Source organism: Pipistrellus kuhlii, unplaced genomic scaffold (assembly GCF_014108245.1).
Source record: "Pipistrellus kuhlii isolate mPipKuh1 unplaced genomic scaffold, mPipKuh1.p scaffold_m20_p_2, whole genome shotgun sequence".
NCBI classification, from domain to species: domain Eukaryota; kingdom Metazoa; phylum Chordata; class Mammalia; order Chiroptera; family Vespertilionidae; genus Pipistrellus; species Pipistrellus kuhlii.
This window is the reverse complement of record NW_023425515.1, coordinates 94,789,540-94,810,524: the sequence shown is the minus strand read 5'-3', so window position 1 is coordinate 94,810,524 and position 20,985 is coordinate 94,789,540. Positions and strand designations below refer to the sequence as shown.

The 20,985-nt window shown below is 36.5% G+C and overlaps 1 long non-coding RNA gene across 1 annotated transcript; it reads left to right on the top strand.

Annotated features, from left to right (window-relative positions):
• Nucleotides 1–956: 956 nt before the first annotated feature.
• Nucleotides 957–3,887, top strand: LOC118722867. Its single transcript, XR_004989152.1, has 3 exons — nucleotides 957–1,112; nucleotides 1,191–1,266; nucleotides 3,762–3,887. It is a non-coding gene; the product is annotated as an uncharacterized LOC118722867 (long non-coding RNA).
• Nucleotides 3,888–20,985: the final 17,098 nt, after the last annotated feature.

Sequence of the window (20,985 nt, the reverse complement as noted above, 5' to 3'; positions counted from 1 at the left end):
CTGAAGAAGTAATTTTTAAAAGGAAATTCTAATAACTTCACTCACTCACCTCTGATTCTGAGTAGAGGTGTTGCCATCTCCCAAATAAAATAAAATAAAAGATTTAATACATACAAGTCCTTTGGTTGATCTCTTTCCCCCCCTCCCCAACACTCCCCTGCTTTCCCACTATAATTTGACAGTCTGTTCAATGCTTTACTGCTTCTGTATTTATCTTTTTGTTTATCAGATTATAATGTTATTTATTTTCCATAAATGAGTGAGGTCATGTGGTATTTTCATTCATTGCCTGGCTTTTTTCACTTAACATGATGCTCTCCAGTTCCATCCATGCTGCTGCAAATGGTAAGAATTCCTTCTTCTTTATAACAGCATAGTATTCCATTGTGTAGATGTACCATTGTTTTCTAATCCATTCATCTGCTGATGGGCATTTGAGCTGTTTCCAAATCTCAGCTATGGTGAATTGTACTGCTATGAACATAGGGGTGCATATATCCTTTCTGATTGGTGCATATATCCTTTTTGATTGGTGTTCTTGAGCAAGTCATATGCTAAAAAAAAAAAAAAAAGGAATTTGCCTCTCATTCTGTCTGCAAAATATGCATTCCCTATTGTAAAAGGAATATGAGTCACATGGTTTTTACTGTTATGTCTCCACCCTAACTCCCACTCCCCAAGTAGAAATCATCTACCAGAGCCGGGACCGGTTTAGCTCAATGGATAGAGCGTCAGCTTGGGGACTGAAGGGACCCGGGTTCGATTCCGGTCAAGGGCATGTACCTTGGTTGCGGGCATATCCCCGGTAGGGGGTGTGCAAGAGGCAACTGATCGATGACTCTCTCTCATCGATGTTTCTAACTCTCTATCTCTCTCCCTTCCTCTCTGTACAAAAATCAATAAAATATATTTAAAAAAAAAAAAAAAAAAAGAAAAAAAAAGAAAAGAAATCATCTACCAGAACCCTCAGAGGAAATCAGCTGCTCCTCCAAATAGGAGCTGAGACATAAAACTGGCAGAGGGCCTGGGAGCAGGCAAAGAGGAACCTGCACCTCATCCTGCCTTAGTTTGATCACTACGGCCCTGGCCATTGCTCCTGCCCGCTTTGACAGGTAACTCTTATCACCCTGTGTTGTGGGAAAAGGAATGTTCTTTGCAGTTCACATATTTCATCTTCTGCTTTCATGAAGGGAGAAGGTATTCCGAATAAAACCCCAGGATGAAAAACAAGCAAACATCCTAAAGGACTTGGCCAAAACCAACAAGGTAAAGCATTTAGAGAGATAGTTTATCTTTTCTTTCTGTTCTCTAAAAGTTGCTTCTTTTTTATGTTTAATGTCCAAAGACAAAGGTAAGGGGAAGTGGCAGGCGCTACTTGGATAATTCAGACAATTGCCAATACTTCTAGGTTTTGTTTTTGTTTTTGTTTTTCCCTAGACTACCACTTCCACTTTTCCTCCAAAAAGCCTTTTTCTGGACAAAATTCCGCCCTGCTAGTGTTTTGCCCACTCTATTGTGCTCACTCCCACCCCAGTCTTCACCCATGGCATCATTTCTGTTACAGTATTATTAACTGATAATAGTAATAAATCAAGATGTGACATTTCCCTCTCCTATGTTTAAAAGGAAACTCTTAAAGTCAGACCAGTCTTTTAAAATATAACAGAATAGCATTTTATCATCCATTCGGCTGCTCCTATACAAAGGCACATGTGTCAGCCACCTTGAATACATCATTTCAAATTCTCCAACAGATTTTCTGTGTCTGTATAACAATCTAACCCATTTAAAACAGAAGAATTGAAGTTCAAAGGCAGCAAATTAAAAAATCAAGATTACACAGCCAATACAAACCCAGAACCAAATCTGGGATTTATTCTAGTTCCATATACTTTATCTCCACTTCAAATCAATCAAAAGTTTCACCTACTCTAATTCCCAAATGTTTTTCAAATCCACATTTTTCTCTCCATTCCCCTGACACTGCCAGGTTAATGTTGGCTCTACCTCTTACTGTAACAATTTCAATAGCCCCTTAACTAATATTCAGTCTTAGTCCTTTCCCAACACACAACCAATTCACATGGCAACCTGACTGCTCTCTCTAAACCTTGATGATTGCATTCCTCCAACTGAGCTTTTTCATAGAGGCAGCCAATTATGGAAAGAACCTGGTCTTCAAAGGTTCCAATCCCAGCTATGTGGCCGTAGGCAAGTTACTTATCCTCTCTGTATCTCAATTTCCTTCTTCACCAAAGATTAAGTATGCTAATATTGAATATTTGGGAAGCGCTCCGTAGTGGGCCTGGCCATAATAAGCACCAGAGTCCTTCAGAATCTACCAAACAGCCTACCTCTGCAGTCTCCTGCTCCTCTACCACCTTTCTCTAAAAACTCCATGAACACCAAACACTCACCAACTTTGGCCCTGCACACCTTTGTGCAGGAGGAATGCTTCCTTCTGTACTTGGCTAAGTCTTATTCTTCAAGACCCAGCTCAGGCAGCCTCCTGCAGGAAGTCTTCTAATCCAACAACTCTGGTGTCCAGCTTACATTGCTTCCTGTGCTCCAGGAGCTTCTGTGCTTTTCCCTGGCATTGCTCAGCATGGTGGAAATGTGTATGTCTCTCACAATGAACTTCTTTCTTATCTTAAATCTTTTGTTAGCCTCCACAATTGTGACATCAGCTCTGTGCCAGGTGCTTAATAAATGCTCATGAAGGTTCACCAGCTCTGAATGCCTGTTCCACATTACCCTGTTAGGACAGAGAAAGTGCTGTATGGTTAGATGGCTCTGCCTAACTCTCCTTTAAACCACCAATTCTCTCCTATGTCCAATTCATTTGTAGCTTTTTGATCAAAATAAACCAATAAATATTAGTTAGTTCATAGTAGCCTCATAATCATTAACTGAGAGTTACAGTGGCATTCAACTCAGAAACAGCCAGGTTTAGATGTGCCCACAAGTCTGGTGTGATGGGTGCAAATTGGGCAGTTCCTTCACATCTCTCATATTTTGTATTTGAGGATGATTTTAAAGAACAGCAAGAACTTGAATCTTCTCAAAGTTATCTTAATCTGAATGCTATCTATCCAGTCACCAAATTTCTGAAATTCTCAGCCAGAGGAATCAACAGTTGATAAATGCCTTCACGTCCCAGTCCTCATAGCCATTTCACAATCTGTACAGCGTCCCCGAGTGGGTCCCTGTTAGCCTCATTTTCAGGGAAGCATACTGAAACTCCAAGAGTCATGGTGATTTGCCCAAAGACATACTGCTAGAAAAATGACAGACTGTACATTATGCCTTCTGTTGGACACAAACCTTCCAAGAATTCCAGAATTTACAGGGACAATTGGTTTTAAGGCTTGAGTTGGAAAGCGGAATAGGGAACCAAATATTTAATCTATATTCCTAATTAGAGACAGATGCTAGGGCTAAATCAATTATAAAACAATCCAAATCAACCCCAAGAGGAATGAAACAAACAAGTTAACCAAAAGTTGTATATTCTTTTTGCATTTATAGATAACATGTCCTGCAAGAGTGACTGGCCCAAATGGTTTCTTTTCCACTTTATAATATTCAACATATCTTAAATATATTTGCAAAAATCTTATGAGATTACTAAGTATAGGATCCATACCTTAGTCACATTGAACCCACAATCCTTCATGGTGTATGACACATAGTCATTTATTAATAAATGTGTTGGGTGAGCAAACAAACAATTGTAACTAACATTGAACTCCTCTCCACAGCATGACTTCTGATATCCAGATGCCACCTAAGTGGCTGTTACATGAGGGTGGATTTCTGAGTTAGTGAAAAGGAATCCCAGACCATCCAGTTTGTCTTGGATCAAAATAAAATGCAGTATGTGTAAGTCCTATTATTCAACATTCAAATGTGTTAGATATTCAAAGTTTGGGGAGTCTTGAAATTGAAAGGGAAGTTCTATTTTTTAATTAGGGGGGAGAGGGGAAAGAAAGCTGTATCTACCACATAAAACTTATAGTTACTTCCAATCAGACTATTGAGGCCTGACTATAGAGGCGATGAAATCAAACTTAGCCAACCAACTTGCATTTTATGTTTGCTCTGATTTGCAAGAATGACAATTGTATACCTCTGCCATTTCTAAAAAACAACCCCTAGTGAGGACAGAGTGCATGTGAGCAGGCATGGATGGTTTAGCCACACTCATCATCCCAACAGGAAATCACCCTGAATTCATATGCTACTGGTAACTGCCAGCACCACATTTTTGTATTTGAATTCTCCTGATACATAAAAAGACACCCAAATTATAGCTTTCATCTTATATCAGAGATGAGAGAATGTAAAATACATAGTAGATAAATATTTTTTATGAAAGAAATTATTTCTCAGGCAAAGCAAAAGCAATGCAATAGAATACGACAAATCTAAGAGGAGAGAATTTTTGAATGGCCAAAGATGCCAAAATGAGTCATTGTGGTCCCTGTCATGGGCCATGCACTGCCTGGGCCCTGGGGCAGTGAAAAAAAAAAGGGAACTCAGCGATGAATATTACAAATCAACACAATATAGGAAGCAAAATGTGTTTTTATTCTTTCAAACATTTAGTGATTTGAAGTATCAATACTAAAAGCTCACATCTTAACTCCCTCAGTCCTTATCAGCCCTGGATTCCACTCACCACTCAAAACACTGCTAAACACTAGTCCTTTCTCTGGGACCTGCCATTTCATGTCTCTGCTAACTAACTTAGTGTTGTTACTCAAGAAGCCTCTTCCAGATGAAACAAAGATCCCATCATCCATTGCAGATCAGGATTTCCTGCCCTCATGACAAGTTGGCTGCATTATGATACTGCTACAATATCCTCAATAAATATAAACCCTATTGAAATTAAGAAAAGACATGTAAAACAAGTTGAAAAACATTCTTGTTCTTAGCTTGATAGCTTAAAAAGTAGCAGGCTGTTATTAATCTCTGGTGGGTTTTTTTGTTTTGTTTTGTTTTGTTTTTGGGGGGGGGAGGGTTGCTATTGTTTCCAGAGGGATGTGAAATAGTTAAAGTTAATAAATGGGGAGAACATATTTGAAGTAAATTTATACCAAAGTTGATTTAATTATCTTTAATTAATATATCAATATGTGCTTTTCTATGTTTTTACAAATTGCACCTTTAAATTAGAATAGACACATTATAAGTATACCTCCAAGATATCAGGAATCAATAATGCATTATGAAGTCTCTTCTTATGATAAGATTCAGATGAGAGCTGGATAATTTCATCTAAAAGACACGGCCCCTCCACCCTATATAACTGTTGATGACTGTGTCTCTTGATTCACTTCACGGCCAGGCTTCTCAAATGTGTTACTACACTCCTTTGCTACACTCCTTTGCTTCATTGATATAAACCTAATTCAGATTCCTATGATCAGCTCATTCTTACAAAGTATCCAGCCAAACTATTTAACTGGCCAATTTTGTATAATTTGGTTTGAACAGCAGGGTAAAAATGAAGTAGTGTATTTTTCTTAATATTTTGGTAACGTAGACAAAAACGCTAGTTGCTTGCCATGAGTGAGGGTAGTGGAAGACACCTGGGCAGGTGGCTGACATCTTCCCATTTTATCAAATAGCTCACATTAGCTCTCTCTCTCTCCTTTGTTCTTCTGTAGGCTTTTTAGCCTGATGCAATTCTGGCTTCAAACAGAAGTCTAATTAATCTAAATTCAGATCCTCATAAATAGTTCGTGTTTTAATTTATCTTATGCCAAGATACATCCTTGCTATCCACATCAAGAACCAGGCTGTTAACTGCCTATAAAATTTAGTTTTATCTAATTAGGACATGATTTCTAGAAATTAGTCCAAATTAGCAAGTGTTGTAGAAAAGCCACATAATTAGTTACCTTACTCAGAAATATAAATATGTAAAGTGATTCATGCAGACAAGAACTATTTAAAATCTTGTGTCCAAGTAACAATTATATAGATAATTTTATTTGCATATTAATTATATGTGTTAATTGGTGTCAGTCAGTAAGCGAAGTAAGTTCTAAGAACAGAAACATCTGGTTAGACCCAGGCACCAGTCTGAATAAAACCACTTTATGAGACTGGTTTAACACAATGATTTACTTGGACACTCTTCATTAGACAGTACATATAAACCACTATTTAGTTTAAAAGCATCTGTGCATTATTTTCTTTTAATTTTCAAAAAATTAAATTACTAAGACAGATTTGATTTTAAAGTAGCATGTTTGCTCCCTTTTTATTTACACTTTTACAAAATCATAAAAGGCCAAATTTAAAAACCACAACAACAAATAAAATGTATATACTAACAAATCTGAACAGACTGGTGGGAATATATCTAAAGGAAAATACATTCATTCAACTAAGCTTAAAGGGGCAGATACCATATTTGGATTCAGCAGTTAAAAACCCTTATGTGCTGAAACGGGTTTTGGCTCAGTGGATAGAGCATCAGCCTGTGGACTGAAAGGTCTTAGGTTTGATTCTGGTCAAGGGCATGTACCTTGGTTGCGGGCACATCCACAATAGGGGGTGTGCAAGAGGCAGCTGATCGATGTTTCTAACTCTCTATCACTCTCCCTCTCTGTAAAAAAACAATAAAATATATTAATTAAAAAAACTTTGTGTTTTTATTATGCTTTTAATATTTTAGATATTTTTTATTTTAGAGACATTTTGGATTATCTTTTATTTTATCAAAAATTAAAAGTAGAATATCTGTTATACTTTCAAAATTTAAAATGCATCTTTAAAAAGTTAAAATTAAATGACAAAGAGTTGTTATAAGATAATTCAGAAAAATACTATTAATATAATAGTAAAAATAAAATGATACAATTAAGTAAAATCTTACTAAAATCCACTTAAGATTGTATGGGAATTGCAAAAGAGATCTATACAAAACTGACACAGCAGTCAACATTTGACATTAATGTCTAATTATCTAATAATTAGAGGCCTGGGGAGTGAAATTCTTGCATGGAGCAGGAGGTGGGGGGTGTCCCTCAGACCAGCCCATACCATCTCTAATACAGGACCTCTCGGGGGATATCTGACTGCCTGTTTAGGATCGGGCCTAAACCGGCAGTCAGACATCCCTCTCAGAATCCAGGACTACTGGTTCCTAACAACTCATCTGCCTGCCTAATGCCCCCAAGTGCCCTCTCCTGCTGACCTGGTCACCCCTAACTGCCTCTGCCTCAGCCCCTACAACCATGGTTCTGTCCAGAAGGAAGTTAGACATCCAGGAGATGGCTGATCATCTCAGTCTAATCAGCATATAACCCTTTTTTTAGTATAGTGCGGGGGCCTGATACGGCAGGGATCTCCCTTTCCTGCGTCCACACGGAAAGAGAGATGAATAAACAGGTTCTAAGTGGAGGCGGCCAGGGATTGGGAAATAATAGAAATAAAGAGAGAAGACACAGAGATAGATTTAAAGCTGGAAGCTGGGTGGGCCACCATACTTCTGCTGGAGAGGCAGGAAGATGACAACGTGACCCCTCCCAGCGCATTTATTTTGTACACCCAATACCAGGAAGTAACACCAATTTATTTGCATTCTTAAGTAGGTTCTTGCATGCCTGGATTTACATATCTAGTCCTGTCCCTGCCGACACCTGGGATGATATGAAAGCCAACCTGACAACATGTCCGCCATCTTGGAGAAACATGTTCCCAAGTCGTGGCTCTGCCTACACCCTGAGTTCAGCTGACAATAATTAAAGAAAATTTCCCATGTGCCTTCCCAGGCAGCCCTCTACAGTATAGAGGTTCAGTCAAACACAAATTTATATTCCAAGTATAAACATGATCCTATAAAATTAATATTTTAATACAATAAGTTATTCTAATGTCTCCTCCCATTCATTTTCCTTCTGCTCTACATTTTTATATATCTTTTGCCCAAGGATAAAACAAGTACTATATTGATAGCTGCTATAAATGTTGATGAGATGTTGGTCATTGTAGAAAGCAGCAGAGTGTGGTCCAGTCCCATTTACACTAGGCATTAGGTATTTAGCATGAACAATTTACTTAACTTCTCTCCACCTCACTTTCTTCATCTTTAAAATGGTGTGTCATAGAGCTTTCATGAAAATTTACTGAGATGATAAAATCTCTCTTTGCCTGATTCCTTTACTTTTATTAAATCAAGTAGAGGAAAGACCACCTACATGTGTTTATACAGTTGTGAACACGTGCACACACACATGCACACACACACAAACCATGTTTTTTCCTATACATACCTATGATAACGTTTAGTTTACAAATTAAGTACCTTAAGAGATGAACAATAACTAATAATAAAATGTAATAGTTATAACAATATTCTATAATAAGAATTATGTGAATGTGGTCTCTCTCTCAATATCTTAAAGTTCTGTATTCAACCTGCTTCCTGATGTGAAATGATATCATGCCTATGTAATAAGATAAAGTAAGGTACTCAGAACAGTGCAATTTAAAATATATGAATTGTTTATTTCTGGAATTTTCCATTTCATATTTTTGGACCATAGTTGGCCACAGGTAACTGAAACCTTGGAGAACAAACCGATGAATAAGGGAGGACTTCTGTACACTAGCCCACAGTTCTCCATCAATCCTTCTCTGTTCCTCTCTAACAACAGCAGAAGGAGGGTGACTTGACATGGTCAAGACAGGGTTCATCCTGCCTCTTCTCTAAATTTCTCCTCTATTCCCTAACATTGAGGCAGATATTTCCAGGAGAGCTGGCCACTGGGCAAACTGCACAATCTCAGTGGACTAAGAAAACTGCAGGTTCAATGGCACTCTCCGGGGATTTATTTTACTCCTTGTAATGAAGGTGTTGTTGTGAAATGGTTCACAACTAGAGGTCAGATCTCTAGGTTCAAATCCACTTCTATATTTTACCAATTGTGAGAACTTTGGAAATCTACCTAACCTGTATAAAATTGGAGGTGATAATGGTACCCTGTTAATAGTGCTGAAGTAAAGATTAAAAGATTAAATGTAAATGCCATACTGAGCAGAGTGCCTGGTACATAAGAAAGACTGAATAAACATTAGCCATTCATGTCATTAAATCCTCAGTGATATTTATTGTTTCACCTACATTTAGAAATATCTTTAACAAATTAAGCAATTATTGGAGTTCTAAAATAATATTTGAGAGAAAGTAATTTGGTTTCATTTGTCTTAGCCTGGCTGCTGGTTATTGGAAGGGCTCATGAAAATAACGTCTGGCCCTAGTTCTTAATTTTCAGTCTTGGGCTTAATTTCTATTTCTTGACAGCAACAATCTGGCATTGTTCTGGTGTCCTCATAGTGCTGCCTTTGTGGAAAGATCATATTTTAGATCACACAATTTTGCTGCTGTTATCACAAGAGCTAAATTGATAAGTGTAAGTCTAAAATATTTTATATGAGCTTCCTGTTATAATTAATACTGATTTATGTTACAAATAAACATTTGGGAACATAAAATGTCTATTTGGCCTGGTTCCTCTACTTCTATTAATTCAGGTAGAACAAAAGCCACATGACCTCTTTAGAGCTTAAAATAATTAATTATGTCTGTAGTGACCACACGAAATGCAATTTCTAACCTTATCATGCTTTGTGTAAGTTTTAGTGATTGTCACAATATTTTTCTCAGAAATCCCAGTTTCATAAGTCAAAAGCCAAGCAAACAATGAATTACATTTAATGTGTATAATAATGTGCTTGTCAGTGCTGTTAGCAGTAATCAATGTTCATGAGCAGTACTTGGACTCATGTGCTAAATAAACTCTAATTAGGAGTATATCTCATTTATGTTCTTCCTCCAAACTCAGGTCAGTCAATCAGCATGAAAAAACTGAAAAGTAGAGTGAGTGCTACAGTGCCACCATTCATTATCATGAGAAATTGAAGAAATCAGAGTCAAACAAGTACATACCATCAAAGCCTATTTTAAAGACATGTTAAAACTATGAAGTGGTTGTCAGTTTTGTGACTCATCTTCACTATTATACTGAAGTTCTCTGGATGCCTATGACATGCCAAGTACATCTCATATTTCACTTAATTTCGTCTTCATCACAATCCTGCTTGGTATGTTTGGTACCATTATAAAAGTAAGTAATCAGAGAGATGGTTAATCTGCCCAAGATCACAATAAGTATTAAGTAGCCAAACTGGGATTGAACACAAGAATGTCTGATCATTGAGCTTCTTCATAATAGATTTCTGCTTTCTTACTTGATATAATTTATGGAAGTGAAAGAGTATACAATTCTGTGCTAAATGACTAGGATAAATGTTCAAAAATAGGCAGCATCTTCCTACGTAGGACTCATTGCTAATAGGAGAAAAATACATATGTGTTTCATCAACAGAAGCAGATTAATGTTTTTTAAAATATATATTTTTATTGATTTCAGAGAGGGAGAGATAGAAACATCAATGATGAGAGAGAATCATTGATCGGCTGCCTCCAGCACACTCCACACTGGGGATACAGCCTGCTACCCAGGCATGATCCCTGACCAGGAATCAAACCATGACTTCCTGGTTCACAGGTCGACACTCAACCACTGAGCCACACTTGCCAAGCAAGTAATGCTTTTTTATATAAAATGAGAAAAGAGATATCCAAATAAATAAATTGTTCAGATAAGTACAACTTCATAAAGTTCTTTATTTTAAACATTTCACAGAAATAGTACCATTATAAGCCACACTATTCTACAAAATTGAGGATATTAAATATAGTTTACTTTTAGTTGAGAGATTATCATTATCAATACACATATTTATACTGTGTTACAAGAGTGATATTTTCAAGGGCTAAGTTCCCAAAATATATTGGGTAATTTGGATTTTCATCTGACCCTTATGTTTTCTAAGTCTTCTGTCTATGTAATTTTATTTTGCTTTCTTTGCTGTTAGCTATCACCTACTGATGGTATCCTTGCTTCCTGCAAGTCATTTTTCCTATGTCCAAGGTATTCCTCCTGGATAAACAAGCTTTTTACAACTAAAATAAGATGAACATTTTGTGAAGGTGCTCGTTAATCTCTTGTGGCTGCAACATAATATTTAGTATATTACAAAATCTAATAATGAATTTTAATTGCAACCATACATCAATGGATGATAATAATTTGGCTATATAGAATTGGCCATATTAATCTCAAAATGGCAATCAATATTATATATACGTAATAGTTAAAGACAGATTTCTTGTTAAAACCAGAAACAAAAAATGGAACACCTTTTTTCACCTCTTTTCAGAGAGTTTAGCCAATGCAATAAAGCAAGAAAAGAAAAAGAAATATATATTAGAATAAAGAAGAAAGTATAATTTTTTGCAAAATAACTACACAGAAACCCTGAAGAAATAACTAAAATTTATCGGAAATAAAAAGGAGAGTTGTTTTTAAAAAACTAATACAGTGGCTAATAGATAAATAAAACCAAAACAATATGGTTTTTTTAAATAAATAATAATCAGTTCCTACATTTAGTTGGAAAAGAGTCATTTACAAGACTAATAAAAATATATGAATAAACAAAAAATATACAAAATTTCACTGAAAAAACAAAACAAAAAAAACTATATTATGCTTCATTATTAATTACTTGAGGCCCAATGCATGAAATTCCTGCAAGGGTAGGTCTTTGCAGCCCCAGATACCTCATAGCCTGGCCACCTCGGCTGTTGCCTCACAGCCCCAGTTGCCTTGGCTGCCTCTTGGCCCTTGCAGCCCCGGCAACAAGTCTGGAAGGTCGTCCAGATGGTTGTTCTGTTGTTCAACCATTTGGTCAATTTGCATATCATGCTTATATTATTATAGATAAGATTCTTCTCAAACTTATTCATAATTTAATACAATTCTAATCAAAAGCCCATTTTTTTCAATAATTTCAAAAGTGACTCTGAGAAGATATTTATTAAAAATAGGTGAAATTAAAGAAATGAGGAACCTTTGTAATAATTTGAACAATAAAGATTGATTAAAAAAATAATAAAAAATTATCCTCACCAAAAAAAAATTAAAAATAAAATTAAAAAAAAAAAATTGGTAAAATTAGCCAAAACTGGTTTGGCTCAGTGGATAGAGCATCAGCCTGTGGACTGAGGGGGTCCCAGATTCGATTCCAGTCAAGGGCATGTACTTTGGTTGTGGGCACATCCCCAGTGGGAGGTGTCCAGGAGGCAGCTGATGGATGTTTTTCTCTCATTGATGTTTCTAACTCTCTATCCCTCTCCTCTCTCTTCCTCTCTGTAAAAAATCAATAAAATATATATTTTTTAAAATAGGTGAAATTACTAAAATAATTAGAAATGAAAATTTAATATTAAAACTATAATTAAATATGGTTTATTGCTTACACAAGAGTAGAAAAACAAATCTGTAGAGAAAAATAGAAAATTCCTGTGCATATGATAACAGTGGTATTTTTGAAATATAAACATTTAAGTCAGGCAAGTTGGCATTCAAATCCCCAACTCCACCACACACAAATTGTATTTAAACTTTCTGAACAACAATATCCCCATCTATAAAATAGTGGTGATATAAATAACAAAATAAAATAATGTGTGTAAAGTAGTACCTGGACCATAATAAATAAATGGATATCCAGGTGAAAATGTTAGGTAGGCAGTTGGATGTGCAAGTAATAGGACAGGTAGGGGAAGAATTTAGGAGAGGTTGGTTCAGGGGGAAAACCAGAACTGGAGTTACAACTATGGATGACCTTCAGGTTGCCATTAAAATCTTATGATTCGATGGGGTGATAAGTGGATATAAGTCAAGATTAGATAAAATAGACAAGAGAATAGAGATGTAAACCTTCTGGTCCTCAACACTAATCTTCCAGTGATTCTTTCTGGATCTTTTTTCACATTCTCCAAATCAGCCTAGGCAATTTCTATCTCTGCAACCATAGGCAAGTTATTTAAACACTTTATGCTTCAGCTTTCTCACCTGTAAAATAAGGATAATAATCTCAATGTGGAAATTAAGTAAGTTAATGTATGAAAGTAATTAGATTTGTGCATAAAAATACCCATTTGTCTGTGTTGTATGTTGTGAATGTGTGTGCTTTGAAGAAAGATTGTGAGTGACTATAGAATGGCACTGACCAATAGCAATATAACGCAAGGCACCTGCACCATTTTAAATATTCTAGTAGCCACATTAAAAAGCAATATTAACAACATATTTTATTTAATCTAGCATATGCACAATAGTATTTCAACATGTAGTATTTCAACATGTAATGAATATAACATATTAGTGAACTATTTCACATGTACAGCAAAATCTATGTTTAGGAAAGCCCATTTTAAATGTTCTATAGTCATGTGTGGCTGTAGAATATTATATTGGGCAGCACAGCTATAGATAAATGGAAAGATCTGAAGCCAGACACATGACATGTCTAAAGGCTATGGAAAGAGAATAACCTGATCTAAGATAAAGAAAAGGGAAGAGAAATTTTCTGCAAATTAAAGAAAATGTGTTTTTCTTTCCCTAGTAAATGTGCATTTTATCATTCCTCTGTCAAACACAATTTTGATTCATGATCTACAAGAAGCGATTGATAAACAGTTTGATGTTAAGATATCCTAGGCAGGCACAGTTATGCAAAATACAATGCCTGGGATGAGATACAGTACAGTGGCTATGCTTCCAAAACGAAAAAGAAAGAGAGAGAGAGAGAGAGAGAGAGAGAGAGAGAGAGAGAGAGAGAGAGAGAGAGAGAGAAAAGGAGTGCTAAATGAAATTGGGAAAAGGAAAAAAAAATAAGAGAGAAAAGAAAGAGAATAAGAAAGAAAAGGGGAACAAACTATATATATGGGGAGAAAACTCCAAGAGACCAGCCACTAATCCCAGCAAATGCTAGCAATAAGTACCCGGAGATTAATATAAACCACAAACAACAACTAATATCAAGCAAGGCAAGGGAAAACAGAAGCAAAACACAAATAAAAACAAAGCAAACAAAACAAAAACAAAAAAGAATAAGCAAAACAATCTCACAATAAAGCATTAAAAATTGACATAATCAACATTCAAGCAAACAACAACAAAAGGACAGAGAGAAAAAGAATTTTTTGGACAGTAAAGACAGAGAAGAGAGAGGTGTATGGACTTGGATCAGGAGATTGGAAATTAGATATATAAGTAGGGTGAAATTTTTACAGGGGGTAAAAAGAAAGAAAAGGAAAAAATCTAAAGCAGAAAAAGGATAAGAAAAACAGGACACAAAAAGGGAAAAGTTAGGAAGAGAGTAATGGCATAAAGGTAGAGTTCAGGTAGAGTAAAATGATGCTAAAGGGAAGATGAAAATAGAATGTAGAACACTAACCCCAAAGTAAAATAAACAGAAAATAAAATGACACTTTTTTAAAAAAAACAGGTAAAATGGGCTACAGGTTAAGGTTAGGGTTAGGGTTAGAGTTAGGGTTAGGGTTATAGTTAGAAAAAAAGCAACAAGAAAAGCCCAGTGTAAGCAGAAGGAAGGAAATAATAAAGATCAGAGCAGAGATAAACTACATAGAGACCAAAGAAACAATACAAAAGATCAATAAAACCAAGAGCTGGTTCTTTAAGAGGATAAACAAGATTAATGAACCTCTAGCAGGCTCACCAAGTAGCACAGAGAGAGGACCCAAATAAACAAAATCAGAAATGAAAGTCTAGTGAAATAACAACAGATCCCACAGAAATACAAAGGATTTTTAAAGAATACTATGAACAACTCTATTCCAACAAACTGGACAACCTGAAGGAAATGGACATATTCCTAGAAAAATATAACCTTCCAAAACTAAATTGGAAAGAATCTAAACAGCTCAATAGGCCAGTAATTATGGAAGAAATTCAAGCAGTCATCAAAAGAAATAAGAAATACAAATCAACAAAATCCCGGGACCAGATAGCTTCACAGGAGAGTTTTACCAAACATTCAAGGAAGAACTAAAACCTATCCTCCTCAGACTATTTCAAAATATTCAAGAGGAATGAAAACTTCCAAGCTCATTCCATGAAACCAGCATCACCCTAATACCAAAACCAGATAAAGATAACACAATAAAAGAGAATTACAGGCCAATATCTCTCATGAACATTGGTGCCAAAATCCTCAACAGAATTCTAGCAAATTGGCTCCAGCAGTACATCAGAAAGATCATACACCATGACCAAGCAGGATTTATCCCAGAGATGAAAGGATGGTACAATATCCACAAATCAATAATGTGATATATCACATAAAAGAGATAAAAATCACATAGTCTTATCAATTGATGCAGAAAAATCATTTAACAAAATCCAACACCCTTTCTTGATAAAAACTCTCAACAAGGTAGGAATAGAAGGATCATACTTCAACAAAATAAAAGCTATATATGGTAAACCCACAGCAAACATCATACTCAATGGGCAAAAACTAAAACCATTTCCCCTAAGAACAGGAATAAGACAGGGATGCCCACTCTCACCACTCCTGTTTGACATACTTCTAGAAGTATTATCCATTGCAATTAGGCAAGAAGAAGAAATAAAAGGCATCCAAATTAGAAAAGAAGTAAAGCTGCCCTTATTTGTAGAAAATGCATGATATTGTACATAAAAACCCCAAAGACTCCATTAAAAAAACTAATACACTTAATAAATGAATTTGACAATGTAGCAGGGTACAAAATTAACGCCAAGAAATCTATGGCCTTTCTATACACCAATAGTGATCTTACAGAAAAGAACTAAAAAAGCAATCCCATTTACCATCACACCAAAAAAAATTAAGATATATAAGAATAAACTTAACAAAGGAGGTAAAAGACCTGTACTCAGAAAAACTACAGGACACTGGAAAAAAAAAAAATAGAGGAAGATGTAAACAGATGGAAGAATATACCACATTCATGGATTGGTAGAATCATTAAAATGTCCATACTACCCAAAGTAATCTATGGATTCAATGCACTCCCCATTAAAATACCAACGGCATATTTCCTGGACCTAGAAAGAACTCTCCAAATAAAAAAAGACCCCAAATAGCCACAGCAATCCTGAGAAAGAAGAATAAAGTAGGAAGGATCTCAATACCAGATTTCAAGCTGTATCACAAAGCCACTGTTCTCAAAACAGCATGGTACTGGAACAAGAACAGACAAATAGATAAATGGAATAGAATAGAGAATCCAGATATCTACCCAAACCACTATGCTCAATTAATATTTGACAAAGGAGGCATTAACATACAATGAAGTCAAGACAGTCTCTTCAATAAATGTTGTTGGGAAAATTGGACAGATACATGCAAAGAAATGAAACTAGATCATCAACTTACACCATACACAAAAATAAACTGAAAATGGATTCAGGACTTAAACATAAGATGAGAAACTATAAAAATACTAGAAGAATAAAGACAGCAAAATCTCAGACATATGCCGAAAGAACTTCTTCACTGATACCGCCCCTAGAGCAATCAAGTACTGTTTCTTGTGCATTCTGTTAATAAGAAAATATATTCAATTTTCAAAAATGTATTTTTCTTATATATGTATAGTTTTAAATACAAGTAAACATTATATATTCACAACAGCAAAAGGATGGCCTAGTTTTATCAGTGGTGAGTTCTCTTCACCCCCACTTATTGCTGATGGAAGTTGGCTTCTTTCAATGTCATGAGAAAAAGAATTCTTGAAGGCTTGCAGAGGAGAATGAGTGATATTTATTTTCATAGAATTAAATCCCTGGCTTTCCAAGGTCCCATCTTCCTCCATCCCACCAGGGGGAAAGTTCAGTGTGTCTTCAGCAGGGGTAGGATTAAAGCCATTGCCCAGAGTTTCTGCTAAATATTTGTACAGTCCAGTCCAGCATCTGGCTAGGTTATTTTGTATTTCTACCATTGCATGTGGGGTCTAAATTTCAGTGCTTGCAGAGGCTTCACTCCCTCTAGCCAAATACATTTGTTCCCAGGTTAGGCTTTCAGGCAAGTATTTTCCCTATGTCACCCCAACTTTACTGCATAGAATTCCGTCTACCCTTTGTTGGACCTCATCCCCTAGGGATCTGAAGGAAATGGACAGGTGGTTCCCTGGGGAGTATAAAGTTGCAGATTCCTGGTGAAACTGCCTAGATGACCATGAATGTCTGCCCTGTCTTTTGCTTTCTTCCTATTATTAATAACTAGAGGCCCAGTGCATGAAAATTGTGCACTGGTAGGGTCTCTAGCAGCTGGTGGCAGCCAGCTGGAGGCTCCCTCCCTTTCCCCAGATGCCTGCTGCCAGTCAGGGCCTCCCTCCCTTCGCCCAGCCAGCCCTACCCCCTGGTTGAACTCCTGGAAGAACTCCGGTCAAAGAGACAATTTTCATACTATGCTTTTATTATATAGAACTAGCTAATTACAGTTACACTAGCAGGAAATAAAGGAGTTCATATAGAGATGAATCTCAGTGCTTTAAACAGCTAGTTCCCATCAATATAATATGCATTAAATTCAAAACTGTTTAATTTAGCCTGTCATAACGAGAGCTACCTGCCAAAACCTCTTTGCAGTTAAAAACACAGCCAAGACAGTCTAGTTGGCTGTAAGCCCTAACCCCATAATGAAAAGAAAGGAAGCCTGGAGATGTAGTAGAAGTTGAAAAGAGATAGACAGTCGTGTTGACAAAGGCCAATCAGAGTATTATTGCATTTATACTGCTTATAATGCTATTGTTTAAAACAGTGTCACAAAATGTCTTTTCCCCAACCTTAATTCTTTAATACTTCATCATGTAAAATCATTGGTGTCTACATTCCAGAAATCAAGAACACAGATGCCTAATAGAATTTGAAGCAAAGTAAAAAATTTCTTAATTTCCTATAAACTTGCTTTTTAGAACACTCAGAATAAAAAATTTGAGGACCCAAAGGTCCTGAGAAACAAGGTCAACAAATAATCTGGGACACTCCTCATGAATCTTCTAGGTACCATAAAAAAACAAGTGCTATCAAATCTACAAGGTGATAAGTATTTCTGATAGTTATGAGGTAGATAAAAGTTTCCCATGTAAAATTGTCTGGGGGAAACCAATATGAACTAACAAAATCTATATATCTATATATATAAAAGCCAAGCTACCTGAATGACTGAATGACTGGAATGACCGGTTGCTATGATGCACACATGGTGGCAAACTGGCCTGATTGGGAGCCCCTTGATTGACCCCCCAACATCCTAACCTCCCACGGCCTCTCCCTACAGCCTACCCCACACCAAACCGGCCTCCCCATCCTGGTCAGGGGTGGGGCCAGCTGGCCAACCTCCTGTATCCCCTCTCCACCCGCCACTGGCCTGGCCCTTATCAGCCCCATAGAGGCCAGCTGCCTGGACTTCACCCATGCATGAATTCTGCACTGGACCTCTAGTTGCTTTATAAGTGAACGGGGGAGAGGGGGAGAAATTACAAAAGTAAGAAATTAAAAGACAAAACTGTGGTTGAGATTAAATTGTTCCTTATAAAAATATAATATCTATACCTAAATATTTAGCATCCAAAACTGGCTCAGAACATGGAAATGTAAATTTGTTCCATTGAACATGTCATTTGGGAATTATTCACTCACTCACGCCTGCATACTCAACTGAGAAAGAACTGAAATAAATTCTAACCTTAAAATTTACATAATTCCATTAGGTGCATAGATGGAGGAGATGAGAAGATAATCCCAATTGTTTAATATCATCCTGAGTTCATCCATTATTCAGTTTACAAAGGACACAAAAGGTTTATGCCCTATGTTATTAAGTAATTATGTAGTTTAACATTTATTTCCTCAATCAGCGGAAAATCATTTGAGAAAAAATAAAAAATTCTAACAAAACCATTCCTTATCTTAATTAGCTTTTGCATGGTATCTAGAATATTTTGATTTTTTGATTTCACATAAATTGTGAAAATAAACAGGCAAAGAAAAATAGCCATGTTAAAGTTAAAAACTAAAACTTTATGGGGAAGTTTTAGGACTCAGTGTTGTGAGTCTTCCCTTGTCATTCTTCATTTACCAGTAAGAGCACTTTGTACCCAAATTACAATTTATGCTGTCTCTTATAATATGTCTCTTACACAAAAAATCTTCTAAATCATTCCTTTTCTAGTTTTCTTACTAACAAATTCTCTCAAGAGATATTGTTTTATATTTTGATTTTTTTTTTTTTCTGGCAATGGTCTATTGCTAAGATACACATCTCCATTATATAAGAAAATATAGGGCGGGGGATGTAAGAAAGGGGAAGAGGAATAAATGTTGATAGAAAGAGACTTGACTTGGGGTTGTGAACACACAATACAATGTGCAGATGATGTATTATAGAATTATGCACCTGAAAATTATATAATTTTATTAACCAACTATGCCCCAGTGCATGGATTCATGCACATGGAAAGGAAATTAATTAGAAGATGGCCAGTGGGATGGGACTGGATACATCCTGGAGCCAACCTCCAGAGGTCCCTTCCAGGCCCACTGCACCTGGGGTAGTGCCACACCTCAAAGGGCATCTGCCTCAGCTTGGCCTGTGGGAGTAAGGCTGAAACTGGCTCTTCGACATCCCCTAAAAGGGGTCCCAGATTGTGAGAGGGCGGTTCTTGAGTGATAAACCTTGGAATCGGGCTCCCTCCTCTCTGGTTCTAGGGTACATCAGCCAAGATCCACCACTGCCAAATCATCACAGCTCAGCAGCTCCTGTGTTGAGCATCTGCTCCCTGGTAGTCAATGCACATCATACCTACAGTTGGTTGGACAGTCAGATGGTCACTTAGCCTTTGATATGTCACCCCAATAAATTCAATAAAAAAGTAAAAAAAAGAAATGATCTTACTGATTATTTCTAATAATATAGATAAATTTGAGTATCCAATGGGTATTATGACTAAATGTCTTATCAGAAGTACCTTCTCTGAATCCTAAACATTGGATACACCACGGAAGTGCTCATTGGCTAAGTAAGCAAAAAGCTTATTGACAAGACTTTGTTTCTCATCTAAGATAAACATCTATGTATGATTTTCTTTAGATATAAAAATAAACAAGTAATTCCCAGACAAATTTATAACAGTTGACTGAGAATATATAAATTTTCTCTGTTCTGAGGTTCTCCCCTAGCAACTTGTTCTCACAAAAGTGTTTAAATTACTTTGGTCATTCCAAATGGATGGACATTGGGTATCATATATATTTGAAAGTTCAGAGTGAACCTTAAATCTTCTCAACACATATAAGAAAATGTAATTATTGAGGTAATCAAAGATTTAAATAACCTTATGATAATCATTTCACAGCATATACATGTACCAAATCATCAGGTTAAATACCTTAAATTATACAATGTCTATGTCAATTGTATCTCAATAAAACAGGAAAAAAAGATATGTGGTTCTTATAATACTATTAGAGGCCCATACATGAAATTCGTGCACTGGGAGATGGGAGGTGTCCTTCAGCCCAGCCTGCACCCTCTCCAATCTGGGACACCTCAGGGGATGTTTGCAGGGATTGGGCCCAAATTGGCAGTCAGATATCCCTCCCACAATACGGGATTGCTGGCTCCTAACTGCTTGCCTGCCAGCCTGATCATCCCTAACAACTCCTCTGCTGGCCTGATTGATGCTTAACTGCTCTCCTACTGGCCCAATAGCCCCCAACTGCCCTCCCCTCCCAACTTAATCACCACTAACTTCCCTCTCCTGCTGGCCTGCTCACCCCCAAATACCCTCTTCTGCCAGCCATCTTGTGGTGGCCAACTTGTGATGACATGGGGGTGGCCATTTTGTGATACAAGGGCGAGATGCCACCTCAGCTTTTATTGATATCATAGCTGCACATGTTACAATATTTTAAGGCAACTTTACATATTTTCACTAAAAAAATTAACCCATTGAAGTAGAAGAAGTAGTATTCTACCATT